Raw genomic sequence first — 6,198 nt, forward strand, 5'->3', positions numbered from 1 at the left:
CAATTGGTAGAAAACAAGTGAAGTTTGACATCTCTGAAGCTCCATATCGATGACCTTCTCTTGTGGATTGTAGAAATTTAACTTATTAGTTATTTCAAGTTATCACCCTTGTTATTCAATAGCTTACAACAATACTTAGTTCAAGCTCATATGAAAGTTGTGTACCCACAATGGTATTCAACAGATAAGTAAAGGGGTGCCCATAACTTGTTCGATTAAATGTCAAAGACAAACTCCACCGTATTATCACCAAGCATGTTTCCTTTAAAATTGTAAATATTAACAGCAACATACTGTTGAAATTATGAAACTAAAATTGAAGGACTCTTAGGCATATCGTTGAATAGGTGATGGGCATGGTTATTTTTTTTATGTCAATGGTATTGCTTAAAATGTAAGGACTCTTAGGCATGGCATTAGGCATTTCGTCATACAAGTTACGGCCATGGTTATTTTGCTGGGAACGGTCTTAATGAAAATAGAAACAACTCCTAGGCATTTCGTCCAATAGGTTATGGTCATGGGTATTTTGATGGAAAGTGTCTTCTTAGGCATTTCATCTGTTATGGGAAATTTCATTTTGCTCTCAATACCATCAGTGAGTTAGAAAATTTATATTACAACCTCAAACTAAAATTACATAAATGGGTTAATGGGTTAGACTTTAGGGTTAGAACTACTAGAACTCGCAAACATTTCGTCGAACATGTTATGGGCTGTGATTTTATTTCTACGATTTCGTCTAAACTGTGATGTACACAGTGATTTAATTTTAATTTTGTTTGTACCGAAGTTTATTGCTAATGTTAGTTAAGTTAGAAATTGCTATTTCAACTTTGAGATAAACACAGATAAGTTCAAACACTTATAGGTGTTCTATGTTTGACATTATGAAGTGACTACATGAACGAAATTTCTCGGGGTCGATCGACACCAGCTGATGCGATCGGTATATATATTTTTAGGGACCTCGATAAAATTTCATCCAATTCGGATCTCGTTTCACCGTTGGAATTCCCGGTCAACCGAAAACTCCTCTAATACGCCTTAAGGGAGGCCCTATTACATAGATAGGAACGTCGAAAACCGTTTGCATATTTGAAATCATCTAATTTTTGTCACCTAGTGTGCGCATTCAAATAGCCGAAACCCATTTGGCAAAGCCCATGTCAATGGGGTTTTAAAATGTCAAAACGACTCATTTTCGATTGACCGGGAATTCCGACGATGAAACGAGGTCCGAATTTAATGAAATTTTTACGGGGTACCTAAATATATATACCGATTATATCGGCTGGTGTCGATCGGCCATATTTTGAATTGCAGTCATTGACTGCTGAAGTGTATACTACTGTATCATAACATTTTTATAACATGTTTACAATAAAAATAATCGCATTATGAAGTGACTACATTAATGACATTTCTCGGGGTCGATCAACACTGTCCGATGTGATCAGTATATATATTTAGGGACCCTGATAAAATTTCATCAAATTCGAACCTCGTTTCACCGTCGGAATTCCCGGTCAACCAAAAAACTCCTCTAATACGCCCTAAGGGAGACCGCATTACATAGATGGGAACGTCAAAAGCCGTTTTGCATATCTGAAGTCACCTAATTTTTGTCACTTAGCGTGCATGGTCAAATCGACAAAAACCATTTGGAAAAACTCCGGTCAATGAGGTTTTAAAATGTCAAAATGCCTCTTTTTCGGTTGACCGGGAATCTCGACGGTGAAACGAGGTCCGAATTATATGAGATTTTTACGGGTTTCGAAATATATATACTGATCGCATCGGCTGGTGTCGATCGTCCATATTTCGAACTGGAGTCGTTGACCGCAACAGTGTCAACTAATATATTATAACCTTTTATTATAGTATGTTTAAAATAATTGTCGCATTATGAAGCGACTACATGAAGAAAATTTATCGGGGTTGATCGACACCGTTTGATGCGATATGTATATATATATATATATTTAGGGACTCAAACAGTATTTCATCTAATTCGAATCTCGTTTCACCGTTTGGATTCCCGGTCAACCGAAAACTCCTCTAATACGCCCTAAAGGATGCCCCATTATATAGATAGGAACGTTGAAAGCCGTTTGCATATATGTAGTCACGTAGCATGCGTGGTCGAATCGACGAAACTATTTGACAAAGCCCCGGTCAATGGGGTTTTAAAATGTCAAAATGTGTCTTTTTCGGTTGATCGGGAATCCCGACGGTGAAACGAGGTCTGAATTGGATGAAATTTTTACGGGATCCCTAAATATATATAACAATCTCATCACCTGGTGTCGATTGCCCATATTTCGAACTGGAATCGTCGACCACCGAAGTGTCCATTAATGTATCATAACCTTTTATAGCATGTTTAAAATAAAAGTGTCGCATTATAAAGTGACTACATAAAGGAAATTTCTCGGGATCGATCGACACCATCTGATGCGATCGGCATATATATTTAGGGAACCCGACAAAATTTCATCCAATTCAGACCTTGTTTCACCGTCGGGATTCTCGATCAACCGAACTCCTCTAATACGCCATAAGGGAGGCCACATTACATAAATGGAAACAACAAAAGCCGTTTTCCTATTTGAAGTCACCTAATTTTTTTCACCTAGCGTGTGCGGTCAAATCGACGAAACACATTTGGCAAAGCCCTGGTCAATGAGATTTTAAAATGTCAACTGTGTATGGTTCGATTCTTGAAAACCTTTTTTCTACCCCTTCATTGGTTGGTTTTTACTTGTTCCTTGCTTGAACAAGCTAGATATGCTGTTAATTAAGTCTTATCAGAATTATGTTGGTACATATTGAATCATCTTGCTTGTCTGTAGTGCTATGCGGGCATGGTTGCAGGCTGCAACCCCTTTGCTCATTGGTTGTCGTTCGGTCCATTTTGTGTCGTCTGTAGTATATTACTTGGTGATCGTTTATACCAGTTTGTGTCATGTTTTCAAAGGAAATATGCTTGGTGCTAATGCGGTGGAGTTTGTCTTTGACATTTGATCAAGCAGGTTATTGGCACCCCTTTACTCTATTGAATACCACTATGGGTACACAACTTTCATATAAGCTCGAACTTCAATCATTAAAACTCATTGTTCATATTCATCTCCATCATAATTTCAAAAGTACATTGATGTTAATGTTTGCAATTGCAAAGGAAACATGCTTGGTGCTAATGCGGTGGAGTTTGTCTTTGACATTTGATCGAACAGGTTATGGGCACTCCCTTACTCCTTTGTTGAATACCATTGTGAGTACACAACTTTCATATGAGCTCGAATTGAGTATTGCTATAAGCTATTGATTCAGTTATGTTGGTCTTAAGAGTGAAGATGTATTTCCTATTTATATGTGCTACTTACACAATAGAGTCTCTACAAGTGCACTAAAAATAACCCCCGTTTAATTCTTTCACAATGATCGCATTGGTCAGTTGGCAAATGAATTAGTGTATATGAAGCATCACCCTTGATAACTTGAAATAACCGATAAGTTAAATTCCTACAATCCACAAGAGGAGGTCATCGATATGGAGCTTCAGGGATGTCAAACTTCACTTGTTTTCTACCAATTGTGTTTACCTAAAACTAACTCATCGATACCAGAGTTGAAGTTACATATCTACTCTATTTGGGAAAATTTCTGCTTCTCATCGTCCAAAGTGGGATGAATCGCGATTTCATCGAACCTGTCACGTGTGAGTGGTCAAGTCAGACCGAAAATTACCGAAAAACTGGGTTAGTATTTCTTTTTACTCTAACGGCGGGGCAGTTATGGATTCGTCTATGGTGCAGCGCTGCATACCATACATCCCGAATCAGACGGTAGATAGAGGGTGTTTTAAAATGCACGTAGGGTCCGTGGGGTGTATGAATGTTGGATTAGAGGTATGTATGGTATGTAGCGTTGCACCATAGAATTTCCCAGACAGTTATCTCCATCTCATTCCTTTTCAAAATACACCAATCATTCATTGACACGTAATCAAATTGAAGTTAGGCTCTCGGAGAGTATGCCTTTACGAGAACTTGCCCTATTTTTCGTCACTTAAATGACAAACCGAGGCTTTTGTGATCATTGAAAAGTTGAGTTGGATTGATCTAGTCTAGACTAATCTGTAGATTGCTTTGGCGAATTTGAAGAGCTATAACAGAGCCTCAAAGTGTAAGTGGAATGTAGTAGGTGTGAGTGTGAGTGGAATGTAGTAGGTATAGTGGAGATAGTGGAGTGAGTAGGTGGATGAATTAGCCTATATATACCATTGTAATATGTATATGAACATCAATTCAAACTCAAGCAATTCAACTTGGTATCAGAGCCTTGAGCTCTGTTTTTTTGTGGGATTTTTTCCCCTTTTTTTTTCTTCCGGTCAGGTTCTGTGGGTTCTGCCTCCATCTTCCGGTCGGGTTCCACCTACTGCCTCACCGTTTTTCCGGCTTCCTTCCCTGCGCCCTCCGACGCTCTTCCCATCCGGCTCCCTGCTCCTCCGACGCCGGGCAAACCCGACGATCTCCGGTGATCTTCAGTACCCGACGACCTACGGTTCGCACTCGACCCGAAGTAGTCTCTCCGCTCTTCGCCGCTGCTCGCCGCTGCTCGCCGCTCCTCGTCGCTCCTTGCCGCTCCTCGCCGCTCCCCGCCGGACGTCCGTCCTCAGTCGCCGCTGCTCGCCGAAGCATTTCCCCGATCGATCTCTCTACACCGACCCGGTTAGAGCTCGCCCCGGCCCTGCCCAAAAACCGCCCCGGCCGACCCGGCCCGCTCTAGATCCGACCCGGTCCACGACCCGGCCAACAGATTCGACCCGGTCCACCGATCCGACCCGGTTCGCCAGATTCTGTCAGTGCATACTCACCGTCAGTGCAAATACACCGACGACAGATTATTCAGTGCATACTCACCGTCAGTGCAAATACACCGACGACAGATTGTTCTCAATTTTTTGTTTTTGTTTGCTATCTTAATACCTTGTTTCTTTTCAATGGGTTCTGGACACGAAACTGAGGGTTCTCAGCTCCTGACCTTCGAAGTATCTGTCAAAAGTTCTGATAGTGGATCATTTGGGGGCACCAAACTCAACAGAACCAATTTCCGTAAATGGAAACGACTCATGACTGCTCATCTTCGAGGCATGCACAAGATGAGACATGTAACCGGCATCACTAAGGCCCATAGTCCTGAGGATATTGTTGCCTACAACAAATGGGACGACGACGACGGTCTTGTCATGTCCATCTTATGGAAAGCTATGAATGATGAGATAGTTGATCTGGTGGAGGCATGTGCCACCGCACAGGCAATATGGGAGACACTAACTAGCTTATTTACTAATGACTCTGATTTCATACAGGTTCATGAGTTAATGTGCACAGCTTTGGCCATACACCAGGATGGGCAACCGATGGCGCACTATTTCACCAAACTAAAGAATATTTGGGCTGAGATTGATGTGAAACGTCCTTGCATGATTCAAAATCAAGAGGATATCGTTTGGTACCAAAAGGAGAAGGAGCTTGAACGAGTTCACCATTTTCTGAAAGGTCTTGATGCAAAGCATACCAGTGCGAAAGGCGAATTGCTCAGAATGACCGAACCACCTAGCCTACTCACCGCTTTCACCTATATCCGAAAGGATGAGTCTCAACAAGAGAGTATTCTTCCGGCACCGGCTGTCATTTCCAGCCTTACTGTTCATGCTCGATCTCCGGCACCACCCCTTCCGCAAGCAACTTCTGCTCCCCTTCATCGACAAGGACCACCACCAGGTTTCGGGAATCAGCCCCGCCCTCCTTGCTCTTATTGCCATGACACCAACCATGCTCGTGCGACCTGTTGGAAATTATATCCACATCTTAGGCCCAAAAGGCCTAATTATCGTCCCCAGGCAAAAGCAACAGCAGCTCTTCACTTAGTCCCGGAACCCGATATCTATGGTGTGGTTGGGCAGGATCATCATACTGCTGGAGGAGCACCTACCGCATCCATCGTTGGCCGTGGTCAAATTGGTATGGCCTTCAATATTTCTCACTCTGTTAGTTCTGATACCTGGATTATTGATTCTGGTGCATCTGATCATATGACTTATGCCAAATCTTATTTTACCGTATTATCCCCTCCACCCGTACCCTATGTTACTAATGCTAATGGTGAGGCATTCCCCGTATTAGGGAC

Source organism: Argentina anserina, chromosome 4 (assembly GCF_933775445.1).
Source record: "Argentina anserina chromosome 4, drPotAnse1.1, whole genome shotgun sequence".
Taxonomy (NCBI): Eukaryota; Viridiplantae; Streptophyta; class Magnoliopsida; order Rosales; family Rosaceae; genus Argentina; species Argentina anserina.